This window comes from Xenopus laevis, chromosome 6S (assembly GCF_017654675.1).
Source record: "Xenopus laevis strain J_2021 chromosome 6S, Xenopus_laevis_v10.1, whole genome shotgun sequence".
Taxonomy (NCBI): Eukaryota; Metazoa; Chordata; class Amphibia; order Anura; family Pipidae; genus Xenopus; species Xenopus laevis.
The window spans coordinates 29375230-29390088 of record NC_054382.1 but is presented as its reverse complement, the minus strand read 5'-3'; the positions used below and the strand labels follow the sequence as shown (position 1 = coordinate 29390088).

The 14859-nt window shown below is 35.1% G+C and overlaps 1 pseudogene; it reads left to right on the top strand.

The window, feature by feature from the left end:
- LOC121395265 overlaps positions 1–14859 on the top strand; it is an 80337-nt pseudogene that overhangs the window by 53677 nt on the left and 11801 nt on the right.

The window sequence follows — 14859 nt, the reverse complement described above, 5'->3', positions numbered from 1 at the left end:
AGTAATACATTGGCACAAAACGCAATGTGTGACATTAGCCTTAGACTTAAATGTGGCTGTTAATAATAATTGTTTTATTGGCATCTCTCCTTACATCAATTTAAAATACATGTACTGATTTTCAAAGTACAGAAATATATTGCTATCAACAGAGGTTAAATAATATTTTAGCTCTAAGCGTACAGTTTAACTCATAGAATGTTAAAAATATATGGGTTTTTATACAATACAAACATAGACACAGGAATTACCTTAATTTGCATCAAAAGTAGAAGGGCTTAATGAATTACTAGTCCATGCAGTATCACCTTATTCGACTTCAAGATAAAATTCTATTTTTAAAAGTAATATCTCCGGGTTAGCTTACCACAGCATATATCTTTAAGCAAAGCATAAACAAGCTGAGCTGTACTTAATTACACCTGTTCAAGCTCGTGTGCCAAGGAAAAAAATCTGAACCGCATAGAAAAGGAAGATTGGATTCATCGGCATCTCTTATGGCCTGTAACAGTTTGTGTTGCAGCAGGTGTCTTGGAATCCTATAAGGTTATCAGTGCGAGTATTTAAAACAGGAAAAGTCTGCTTACAGACCGTCTCTACTATGAGTGGCTTCCAGTGTTTCTATGAAATCATAGAGCATAAAATATACTTTCCTCTAGGAACTACCCAGCACTTATTTGATTTTTTTTTCTGGGTAAATCTATAGTCTATGTGTGTATTCCATTTCTCAGTACTGCACAGTTTCTATCAAGAAAAGATTCCAAAGATAAAATATATAAGAGATCTCACATTTATACTGAAATAGTTCACAATATACATTGTAGATTTTGCATTAAAAAATAAATAGCTAAAATATTCATATAATATAGTATTCAGGGTTTAGGTCTTTTTATATTTAGGTTTTAATTTACTCAATTAAAAAATGATTAAAAAATGAGGGTCCAGTGCACCAAGGGGGTTATTTATGTGTTTGGACTTTTAAAGGGGAAAAACTTTTTTAGTAGAAAAAAACACACATTTTTCGAGATTTATTAACCCCAATGCTGATAAAAGTCCATATACAAAAAAAATACTCTACCTCGCACCTGCTGATTTCATGTAGCAGTCAATGGCAGATGTCCCATTGACATTTTGAAGATATCCTGATCTGCACTGGGTTTCGTTTAATAATCCGAAGAGTTTGTGGTTTGGGGGCGTCAAATCCCCCCCAAAAAATTGCAGGTTTCGGGCATCAAATCTGAAAAAAGTCATTGTTTCTGTAAAAATCTTACAATTCGGATTTCTTCACAATTTTATCAAGTCTCTTCCAGCAAAAGAAGTTTTTGTGTAAGGGGCCAATTCACTAAATTCGAGTGAAGGATTCGAAGTAAAAAAACTTCGAATTTCGAAGTATTTTTTGGGCTACTTCGACCATCGAATGGGCTACTTCGACCTTCGACTACGACTTTGAATCGAAGGATTCGAAGTAAAAATCGTTCGACCATTCGATAGTCAAAGTACTGTCTCTTTAAAAAAAACTTCGACCCCCTAGTTCGCCATCTAAAAGCTACCAAAGTCAATGTTAGCCTATGGGGAAGGTCCCCATAGGCTTGCCCAACTTTTTTTGATCGAAGGATATTCCTTCGATCGTTGGATTTAAATCCTTCGATCGTACGATCACAGTATTTGCGCTAAATCCTTCGACTTCGATATTCAAAGTCGAAGGATTTCAATTCCTAGTCGAATATCGAGGGTTAATTAACCCTCGATATTCGACCCTTAGTGAATCAGCTCTTAAATGTATTGATAAATAGGGGTGGGAAGTTTGTGCGGATTTATTCGGAGTGGTTTTCAGAAAATAGTGAGAAAATGTTGGATTTTGAAAAATAACCCCCCAAGTGTTGAATGAGATTAGTCACGCTATTTTATTCCATATACTTACATCTATATTCAATCTATCTTTGTAAAATTGTGCCTATGTTTAATAAGGTTCATTAATTAAATGCAGGGTAGAGTAAAGTTTAAAAAATGAGAGTGCACTGCACTTTGTTGAATGACTACAGGTGCCTTCGACAGTTCACATACAGTAGGTATCCTGCTCTCATGCCCAACCTGTCCCATAACTTACAAGTCATTCAAAAGTGCAAGTTGTGGAGCCCTGTCCTTATTGTCTGCCCTATGAAAGGCAGTAAATAAGGTGTTGTGTTGAAGAAGTGCCACTGCCACATGTGCTTAAGTGCTTTTGGAATGAGTACTAATGAGCAATCTTGTACTTATGGCAAGAGTATAAATAAATGACTGATAGGGGCAGATTTATCAAGGGTCCAATTTCGAAGTGCTAACACTTCAAAATTCTTCCATCGAATTGAAAAAAAATTGAAAAGTTTTCTTTTGTTTAAATTTAGCTGTTTGCAAAATAATTATAATCGTTTGATCGATCGTAGAAATTCTAAAAACGTAGCCAAATGTTGGCTATAGCTTCTAGGAGGTCCCCATAGGCTAACATAGCAATTCAGCAGGTTTAAGGTGGCGAAGTGTCGAAGTCGAAGTTTTTTAAAGAGACAGTACATAGATTTTCGAATGGTTGAATATTCAAAGTATTTTCAATTCGAATCAAAGTCAAAGTCGTATTTGGCCTATTCGATGGTCGAAGTACCCAAAAGTTACTTCGAAATACGTTTTTTAATTCGAAAATTCACTTCGAACCTTTGATAAATCTGCCCCAAATTGTATTTTGTGAAATGAAATCTCTATTTATTTTTTTAAGTGCTAACCACTGGGAGAATAAAAAAAAAACATTTCATATTTAAAAATCTTTTATGTAGAAAATGTTTTACCAAGCCCTGTTCTCCATAGACTTAAAAATGTGTTAAATTAAAGCAATGCTTGTTCTTTTATTTTTGCAACTTCATGAATCACTTCTCTTCTATAATTCTTCACAGCCTTGAAGGAGATAAAATTTGAAGTGGTAAATGGCAGGAAACATTCAGGAATCCCCAATTTGACCTTTGATAAATCAATGACAACCCTGCTGAAAGGGGAATGTCTGCTTCCAAACACTGCTTCCTGATCTTACAACATACAAAGTTGTGTGTTTCAACACACACATTAAAACAGCTTGAGATAAATTCTTTCCTTTTCTTAACATCCTTGCTTGTGCCTATACTTCAACGTCCAACAATATTTCAAAAGCTTTGTGACTGCTCTGACAATGAATGAACAAAATATATTCAACTCATAAACAACCCTTGCAAAGTCATCGCTTGTAGACAGAATATTTGTAAAAACGTCACTGCTTGCTTTGCATTTTTCAGACAAAAAAGAATGAATGTAGTTAAAACCAAGTTTCCCAATGAAGCACTGGGAGCATTTTAGGTTTTGTGGAGATATTAATCATAAAGTATACATTGCATTTTCACAGAGCATTTTCAGATAGCTAGAAACCCATAGCTGAAACATGACAGGAACAGCTGTTGCCAAGTCATTTTTCTTTGAATTCTTAGCTAAAACAACTCTTCTTTCAAGGCAAGAATGTCTCACCAGATTATCTTTAGTTATTACATAGCTATTTAGATTGAAAATATTTGTCCAGAAATGTCAGCGCTTCAGAGCACTGCTTGACATTGTTGAGAGGAATGGGAAAATAAATAAATTTAGTATAATGATATGTAATGAGTTGTGACATTTGCTTGAATTGCCTACTTCATATCTTGGCATCTCTGCCTTGCAGATATTGCATCCCAGGATTGCTAAAAAGCTATACAAATGAAATAAATATCCTTGTTTTGAAATATATATTATATGACATGTCTACATCCAACATGGCTTCCTTTTGATGTGCCCTAAATTCTACCAAGAAGACCCTTTAAGGAAGGAGGTTGTTAAAATGAAAGACAATAGTTAAATGGTTTAGCACCTATATGACTTGGCAGGAAGAAAGTGTTTGGAGTTAATTCAGGGATACATTTTACATAAATAGGGCACCCTTGTGTGAATAAGACATAAATACCCCCATATGTAATATAAGGCACTAAGTTTGTCCAGGAGCAGTAACCCATGACAGCCAATAAGATTCTTGCATTTAAACAGGTGACTAGTAAATGCTACCTGCTGATTGGTTGTTACGGGTTACTGCCTTTTATTACATAACCCCAATACTGTATGAAGATGTTGACCAGTCTACCAGAAGTTTTAATATTGAATTTGTCTATGGAAACGTGTAATTTTGATCTAAATGTTGCCCGCTTTTGATTTGGCAGCAGAAGTGTGATCGGCAAGTAAGCTGGAACCAGTTGTAAGGCTAAAATAAAAATATGCGGTGTAAAACTCAAAATGCTCCAAGTGAACAGACAGCCGTGAAGCAGGTTATTTTCACATATGGGCAAAGGTGTAAGGGAAAGCATGAGCACATCGTGAAAATGCAGTACTACAACTGGGAAAGTCTGTGCATCAGTTGGAAGGGAATGGAAAATTAATAAAGCTTCTGGAATGAAAAACATTTTCACGTTTTATAATAGTTCAGACTGTTGAAAGTGATACATGCTATAACCATCTGTGTGTCCCAAAAAGTCAGTATTGTATTTGCAGAAAATTGACTTTTTCCCTCTATATCTTTAACTTTGTACAGGTGGCAAAGTTAAAAATGGAAACAAACAAACAAAAGGCAAATCAGATCATCACATTGACTCCTTGCACTGTATTTATTGCTCAAGATGTTCAAAAAAATGCACATTATATAGCTTAGTTACAAAAGGGGGCAAAAGTACCATGCGTTTTCCCCCACAATGCAACATGCTCCCCTATATTTGCACCCATCACTAAGGGGCAGATTTACACAGGGTCGAATATCGAGGGTTAATTAACCCTCGATATTCGACTGCCGAATGTAAATCCTGCGACTTCGAATATCGAAGTTGAAAGATTTAGCGCTATTCCTACGATGGAACGATCGAAGGAACAATCGAACGATTAGATCCTTCGAATCAAATGATTCTAAGGATTTTAATCCATCGATCAAAGGATATTCCTTCGATCAGAAAATTGTTAGGAAGCCTATGGGGATCTTCGGCCTCGGTAGGTTTTAGGTGGCGAACTAGGGGTCAAAGTATTTTTTAAAGAGACAGTACTTCGACTATCGAATGGTCGAATAGTCGAACGATTTTTAGTTCGAATCGCTCGATTCAAAGTCGTAGTCGAAGGTCGAAGTAGCCTATTCGATGGTCGAAGTAGCCATATTCGACCATTCGAAATTCGAAGTATTTTTTCTTCTCTTCCTTCACTTGAGCTAAGTATATGGGCCCCTAAATCTTGCTTCTTCAGAAAAAGACAAAGAAAGAAAAGGACACATAATATTTTATGTTTACCACAGTAATAGGTAAGTAGAAGAAAGGGGACTTGAATTAAACAAATTGCTGAAAAGGTAAAGGTTATTAAGGGGCGGATATATCAAAGGTCGAGGTGAATTTTCGAATGAAAATTTCAAGCTATTTTTTGTGTACTTCGACTAGAGAATAGTCCAAATTCAATTTGAATTTGAAAAAAATTTAAAAATTTGAATATCGAAATTTATCATGTACTGTCTCTTTAAAAATTCGACTTCCACCATTAGCCATCTAAAACCTGCAGAATTGCTGTTTTAGCCTATGGGGGACCTCCTAGAGCCTATTTGGAGTAAATTGGTGGACTATGAAAAATCAACGTTTTTTTGGGGAAAAACTTTGAATCAAATGCGCTATTTCTTCATTTCGAATGATTCACATTCAACCGATTACGGACCTATTCGATTGAAAACTGACCTATTTGACCCAAAAAAACTTCGACTTAATTTCGGTTGGTCTTTTTGAATTCGAATTTCGATGTTTTTTTCAATTCAAAATTCGACCCTTAATAAATATGCCCCTAAAAGTCCAGAGTATATCTTTGGCTATATGTTACATAAGTGATGTGACACAATAATTTCACTTGCTGTTTTTATGAATATATTACAGGTTATTAGTGAAGCTTTTATATTATAGGCTCATTTTATTTCTAGTAATAAACTAATCTCATTTACAATATTGGTGGTGCATAACCATGATATTCTGACAGAACACACCAAAGTACAGTTCAAATAGGCACATAAATGCCTATGCCCCCTTATGTAAAAAAAGCACTAAGTTTGACCAGGAGCAGTAACCCATTGCAACCAATAAGATGTTTGCTTTTAAGCAGCTGACCAGTAAATGCTACCTTCTGATTGGTTGCTATGGTTTACTGTTCCTGGGCAAACGTAGTGCCTATTATTACATAACCCCCTATATGTATTAATTATTACAGGGCTGTAAGGCTCACAGGTTGGGCTTTATCCTGAGTTTTGTTTTCCCACATCAAGAGACTGTGAGTATGAGGGCACTGTGTGCACATAAATATACTTTTCTGCATATTTAGTCCTGTTTATGGCACTGAACTAGCTCATTGTTGTTTTGGTAAACAACAAATCACGTTGCACTTACCAGATCAGAGGTATTTGTATGAAGCCTACTATCCAGACCTTTGGTTGTCTGCTAACAAATCATTTAAACATGCAGGGGGTTGTATTTTAGGGTAATGTGAATTTTTTTTAAACTCTAATAAATTCCATTTTATTCACAATTTGAATGGTATTTTATTTATGAAAAAGTGTGAATGTCTAAAATTCGATAGTCCTGACTCGAAAACTCGAATCAAATTCGAATTGAATTAGAAATGAATTAGAATCCAGTTTTTTTCAGAAAAAAAACTTGTCTCTTGCGCTTCAATTGCGCTTCAATTTTTTTTTTCGACGCACAACATTCTTTTTCTCCCATTGCAGTTTATATGGGCGTTATTTTCTAAGTGAAACTTAGCAAAGATTTGGCTCATCACTATTAACATCTTCAAATAGTTCAAGGGACCTCTGCCATTGACTTCTACATGAACTTGGCAGGTTTACAGTGGAGAATAGTCGAATTAGGACTGTTTCCAGGGTCATGGTGTGATAAATCTCACATTCAAATTCAAATTTGAGTTTGAATACCATTCAAACCTTTATAAATCTTTCCCACAATTAACTCAAATCTGGTTTTGCCTCCAATACGGATTCATTATATTTTAATACAAGGAACTGTTTTATTATTACAGAGAAACGAGTAGATTTTAAAATGTTGAATTGTTTGATTAAAACAGAGTGTATGGGAGATGATTTTCCATAATTCAGAGCTTTCTGGATAACCAGTTTTTGGATTACAGATCCTATACCTGTACCAGCAAACAGTTTCAAAGGATTTGTTTCTCTTCCCATCCTACTGGCATAATGGAACAGTCACTTCTCCTATGTATCCTGATGTACAGCATATGTTTACTCCTAACAAGAGTAAATGAGTGTTTTAGGATCCCATTTTGTTACTATAACCAAAAACAAATGTACTTTATATCCTCATTTCCTGTTTTAAAAGCACCATAACAAACGGGCTACAGAAGATAAATCTTTAAGCTGCAGAACTGATCATTTCTAAGTCACTGTCTTCCCAAAGTTTGTAATGCTTTGTTCCTAGTTGCCCCAGTTTTTTTACCATCATTAGTGATGGATGAATTTGCGTTTCGTGAAAAATTCCAGCGAAATTCGCTAAACGGCGAAAAATTCATGAAACGGCGCCGGCGTCTCGTTTTTGATGCTGGCATCCGTTTTTGAGGCTGGCGTCGTTTTTTTTTTTTTAAAAAAAAATTTACGCCATCGAACTACCGCCTGGCGAATAAATTTGCCTGTCACTAAACATCATAAACATATATATTATTTTATAATTATTTTGATTAGATTCAAATATTAGCCTCAGTTCAGTTGTTCTCGACAGCATCTTTAGAAAAGTCTCAACTAATATATACTATATAGCCAAAAGAATCAGTCAGTATTCCAACTCCACATACTTTGTGGCAATTCGAATTATCTGTATCATTGGTTATATCTGACTGCTGAGCCCATGGGGTTGATTTGTGAGCCACTTCCGTAACCATAAATCAAACAATGCCAAATATAAAAGAAAATATATGACTGATAAAACACAAGCAGATTTCAACTGTGGGAGCCAATATAATTAGCTAATCGAGGAATTTGAAAATGAAATCTTAATGCATTTTGATTTGTAGCCGTTCTCCTGCGGTGGCACATTGTATTGAATTTCAATCGTTTTATAAAAACACCTGAAACCAGTAATAGATCCCTCGCAAACCACGTAAATTGGATGCAGAGGTAGCAAAGCATAAAGTCGTTTTAAAGTGGCCAAATGTTACCAATGATCGCAGGTTACGTTGCACCTGTAGACCATTAGTAGCATTTTAGCTCCATGTAAAATATTACACAAGCAATTTGTTTTCCCCAGAGGATTCATGTATCTTGACCCAGAGTGTGCATAATGGATCTGAAACCTCACTATGGGTTCATCTGCACATACCCAAATCTATATATAAAATATTTATTTCATCTTAGGTTAAAAAGTAAACAGGGAAACCGTGCCTATAGTTTATGGTAATATCTGTTTTGACACTTTACACCTGGAAACACTTTAACCTTGGTTAAAACCCTCTGCTCTACAGGCACCTCCATACAAAATGTCTTAACAATACTGTTTTACACCATATATTCTTAAACCTGCAGAACAAGAATTTTCTACAAGGAGATCTCAGTGAATATGTATAATGATGAGAAAGGATATTCCCAGACACACTTTGATTTGCAAGACAAAGGAAATCTTTTGAAATATAACTTCCTTTGCTGGTGTAAGTACCTTTCCTATTGAGGTTTGATGGTGTGCAGCAACCATTATCCTGGAGGCACCTGGCATTCTGTATTACAGAAGTACAGACATATGTGAACCATATACAGTATATATTCAAAGTCACAACTCTCTCCAGTTCCTATGATACCAAAAGGCCGGTGACATAAAATATTCCACATACATTTGTATTCATATTGTACATACTTTAAAGAGAGTGTTTACTTTCACTATACAGGCATGCTCTGGACGTGGGGTTTCGGAATAAGGGATTTTTCTGTAATTTGGACCTTTGTCCCTTAGGTCTACTAAAAAAACTATTTAAACGTGAATTATAGGGGTGGTTCACCTTGAAATGACGTTTTAGTATGTTATAGAATGGCAACTTTTCAATTGTTAGTCATTATTTATTTTTTTTATAGTTTTTTTAGTTATTTTCTTTCTTCTTTGGATTCTTCTGACTGACCCCATCTAAAACCAAATGCTCTGTAAAACGATACATTTATTGTTATTGCTACTTTTTATTACTCATCGTTCTATTCAAGTCCTCCCCTATCTTTATCCCAGTCTCTTATTCAAATCAGTGCATGGTTGCTAAGCTCATTTGGACCCTAGCAACCAAATTGCTAAAATTGCAAACTGGAGAGCTGCTGAATAAAAAGCTAAATAACTCAGAAACTACAAATAATAAAAAACGGAAAAAAAAATTCAGATTGTCTCAGAATATCACTCACTACATCATACTAAGGGGCAGATTTATCAAGGGTCGAATTGAAAATTCAAATTTTAAAATTTGAATTTTGAGTTTATTTTAGCGTAATTCGACTAGGGAATAGTCCAAGTTTGATTCAATTTAAAAAAAAAATTGAAATTCGAATTTTGAAATTTATCATGTACTGTCCCTTTAAGAATTCAAATTTGATTATTCGCCATCTAAAACCTGCCAATTTGGTTTTTTAGCCTATGGGGACCCCCTACAATCAATGTGGAGTAGTTAGGTGGACTTTTGACAATTGAAAATCCAATTGGAGTTTGCAGGTCGATCCTATTCACCCAAACTAAAAAAAAAATAGATTTTTAAAATACATTTTTAATAAATGTTTAATACATTTTGGTTGTTTTTTTTTTTCATATTGAGTTTATGGGAATTTTTATAAACTCCCATAAACTCTAAATTCGACCCTTGATAAATATGCCCCTAAAAGTTAACTTGAAGGTGAACAACCCCTTTAAACCCAACAAGTTGGTTTTGCTTCCAATAAGGATCATGTATAGTTTAGTTTGGATCAAGTACAAGGCATTGTTTTAATATTGCAGACAAAAAGGAATTCAGTTTTAAAAATCTGAATTATTTGCATAAAATGGAGTCTATGGGAGATGGCTTTCTTGTAATTCGGATCTTTCTAGATAACAGGTTTCCGGATAACAGATCCCATACCTGTATTACAGTATCCTTGAACAGCTAAGATATAATTGATCCTTATTGGAAACAGAACCAGCCTATTGGATTTATTTAGGGGCCGATTCACTAACTTCGAGTGAAGAATTCGAAGGTAAAATACTTCGAACTAAAAATCGTTTGACTATTCGACCATTCGATAGTCGAAGTACTGTCTCTTTAAAAAAAACTTCGACCCCCTAGTTCGCCTTCTAAAAGCTACCGAAGTCAATGTTAGCCTATGGGGAAAATCCCCATAGGCTTGGCTAACTTTTTTTGATTGAAGGATATTCCTTCAATCGTTGGATTAAAATCCTTCGAATCGTTCGATTCAAAGGATTTTATCGTTCGATTCAAAGGATTTTATCGTTCGATCGAAGGAATTATCCTTCGATCGTTCGATTGAACTATCTGCGCTAAATCCTTCGACTTCGATATTCGAAGTCGAAGCATTTTAATTCCAAGTCGAATATCGAGGGTTAATTAACCCTCGATATTCAACCCTTAGTGAATCGGCCCCTAAATGTTAATAATGTTCTAGTAGACGTAAGGTATGAAGATCCAAATTACAGAAAGATTTGTTATCCGGAAAGCCCCAGGTTCTGGGTTGGTCATTAATAGGCAACCTTTGGCACCCCATCATTTGCTGAGCTACAGGTCCCAGCATCCCCTGTAGAGAGAAAAAAAAATTATATTTATTTAAATACTGTATATATTTCCCACAAATTCCCACGATTCGCGAAACTGCAGCGAAAATTCGCTGGTGTCAAAAAAACGGACACTGGCGTCAAAAACGGATGCCGGAGTCAAAAATGCAAATTTTTCGCAGTTTCGCAAATTTCACAGGAAATTCGCTAATTTTTTGGCAAAGCGAAACGCCCCAAATTCACCCATCACTACAGACAGACTGAAGAACTGATTAGTGACCTGACATATTTAAAGGGTAGTGCCCAAAACACATGGTTACTGTGTGCAACTATAGATCTGTAGTTACTAGAGATTGATTCCAGATGTGTCTGTTTTTGTGCATGTTTCCAATGGGCAGAGATAACATGTTTAGATCACTACTGTTCTTTGTAATGAGGACTTAATACAAGAGATTTTGTTTCAAGCGTTCCTGTCACCTTTGGATTATAAAGGAGATTTACAGTTACAATATTTAGCAAAATTAATTTTTTTTTTACATTTTTGCTGAATAAACTTGAAAATGTGCTAAACTTGAATAATGTGTACTTATTTATGGAAAAACTTGATGAATAAAAACCATAAATGCAATGAATTCATATTCTACTCAACTAAACAAAAAAATGAAGCGTGAAAAGCTTGAAAAATTGCTTACATTTTGCCTAGGAGTTTTTTTCACTTAATTCTCTAAAAAGTGGAATTTTGAAAACTCTAATTTGAATTTGGGATAGTGATGAGTGAATATGTCCTGTTTTTGCTTTGCCTAAAAATTTGCGAACCTGTGCCAAAAATTAGCAAAAAGCCTTGAAGTCAACGGGTGTTTTTCTCTTGGCGATATTTTTGTTGTTGTTGTCTATGGGACTTTTTGTCTCGGTGACTTTTTTGTGCAAATGCATTAAAGTCCATTTTTTCTTATGGTGACTTTTTTGTCTCACTGACAATCTTTTCTTGGGTACTTTTTTGACGCAGTTTCGCCAAAAAAGTTCACAGATGGCAAAATTCACAGCGAACCCATGCGTGGCAAAAAATTTGCTCATCACTATTTGTGAGTTTTAGCTCAAAAACCCCCCAGAGAGACTAAAATATTGCTCTGTTACATTACTGAAACCCACAATGAAATTGCTTATTTAACACCTTTTGCTGTGAATACTAACTTTTATTTTTCATTTAGTTTTGAACACCTTTATGGATATTACATTGTAAAATTATTTTCTTTTTGGATGTTCTACTGGCCAATGGCATTTTGTATCCCCCCTTCAGTGTTTGCTGTCCACATTCAATTCACCCTCCTTTACCAATTTTTGATCCACACTGAGGTAAGCAATGCTTAAAAATCATACCTTAAGTCTTTGCCTCGGGCACTGTCTTGGAAATCCGCTAGGAACTGATTTATTGTGTATGAAAAATCTTTGTCTGACTTCTTTAAAGAGAACCATCTGTTCATTTTTAGTTCTTTTACTGAATATATTGCTAAGTTTATAAGAAACAATGAGACCAGTTGGTCTCAATTAGATAACATTCTTTTGTTAAATCTGTATAGTATCAAACCCCTTTTCTATTTCATGTAACATATGTCTGTATCTTGTAACTCTGTATACATTGATAGTAGAATATGTTTAATTTATTTATAAAAAAAAATGATTATACTGCATTATGATTATACGTTTTTCCAATATAATATTTCAAGATAATTCAATTATTTTTAATAAATATTGTGTTCAAATTCTTATCAGATAATATTTTATTATGAATTTGCATTTATATAATGATTACATTGAGGGGTCTATTTATCATACTGTGTAAAAAGAGTTGAAGCCTAATTGTTAAATGGTTGGTATGGGCAACATCACCAATAATGTTTTACTTCACATTTTATGATAAATAGGCCCCTATTTGTAAAATACTAATTATTCATACCACTTTAATTTCTACTCTTATCTGACATTTTACAAATGCAGTAAATATCATGATATTCCTTAAAGTATCCAATACATCAGTGCTACAGTTTTGTAACATCTAATGTTATGGCAAATGAGAAAGCAAAACAAAATGTAAAATCTCCTGTATGAAGGGGATGTTGCTTCTATGTCATGTTTTTTCTTCAACATTTGTTAAGATTGGCTTATCATGTTTGGAATAAACAAACGAAACAACAAAGAAAAAAAAAACACATATTAGTGCACATTAATTTGTCACCATATGGACCAGGTTGTTGTAGGTAGAACTTGTATTGGTGATGGGCGAACTTATTCGCCAGGCTAGAATTTGCGTGATTCGCTGTCGGCGAATACATTTGCAGTCAGTGCATTTTCGCCAAAAACGGACACCAAAATAGATGCCGGCGTCAATATATCAATATTGTGACTTTCATTTGTTTCCATGGTCCTGCAGCAGACACTATACAGCCAGTGGGTGTAGGGGGATACCCCAACAGCTATCACTCCTTTACTTTAGTGTGACTCTAGTGCAAATCCGAAGCCTCCCAACTATTCATAAATTCTAACTCTCAAGCGCCCTGGGAAGTGATATGAAAATATTTATAGTACAGGTATGGGACCTGTTATCCAGAATGCTTGGGACCTGGGGTTTTCTGGATAATGGATCTTTCTGTAATTTGAATCTTTGTACCTCAAGTCTACAAGAAAATCATGTCAACATTAAATATACTCAATATGCTGGGTTTGCTTCCAATAAGGATTAATTATATCTTAGTTTGGATCAAGTACAAGCTACTGTTGTATTATTATTATAGAAAAAAAAAATCCAAAAATGCAAAATTTGGATTATTTGGTTAAAATGGAGTCTATGGGAGATGGCCATTCCATAATTTGGAGCTTTCTGGATAACTTCCAGATAATAGATCCCATACCTGTGGGACTCACACAGCAGAGCTGGCAGGGGGTATTAATAGAGAAAGCACTATGTCAGAAATCTTTTGGGAGATATCACTATGTCAGAAATACTTGAAAAATACTGACATGACTATAAGACAACCACATTTAATGTATGCCATTAAAAACATTGGTTTAACCTGTATTTACTTATCAACTATTTATCAACGACTTATCTGGCTGGTATGTAGGTAAGTACTATGGCAGGGTACTTTTTTGAATGTGGGATGCCTATATATTTTCTTTACCTGTATAAATCTGTTTCCTACTCCCTATTGGTTGAACTGGAAGGGAGATCATCAGAGTTGAACGATGTCAGTAATAGCGTCTAAAATCCCTCAACTCTAAAAACCTCTAATCCCTTGCATGGTACAGTACACTAGCCATCCAATCTCATTTTAGTCTATATAATACTCTACCCTGGTAGAGTTGTTGGCATTAGCATTTCAGTGTGTGTGTTGGTGTTGGGTATATATTTTTTTAAAAGAGAAACTGATAAATTGGGTCAGGGATCAGATGCATAGGGAGCTAGGCCTAAAAGTTTCTGTTGCCGTATAGAAGGCATCTGTTAATACAAACATTATTCTAACGTGGGAGCCATTTGATCTATCTGTTCTGATGGAAGAGTATCCGGAAGGAAGGCACCAGGAGAGGCCCCGGAAATCCTTGTACTGTTTTACTATTGATAATATATTGGAAACTATATGCGCTTAGAACGGGAGAAGCTGTACTGACTGTCAATAAAACTGATGCAGAGTTTATCTGCAAGACCCTGTGGACCTCCAGTTTATTCCATTCTGAGTGCTCAACAAATCCTTGTAACGGTGGTGTGTGCTCTAAAGGGTTCATTTGTCCATTGCTACTAAAGGTATTATCACCCGCGCTATACCATGTTACACATATGCTATTCATAAAATAAAAATGTTAAACTGGAGCGTACAATTCACTGATTGCAAGCTGCTTGTAGCTTCCCCCCCTCTGGAGTTAGCTATTATTATAAGATGACTGACTGCTTTAACTTGTTTTATTTCCTATCTTAAAATATTTTCATTTTGGTGTATACTGTAGAAATTTGGCTACCTCTATACTACATGCTTACTGA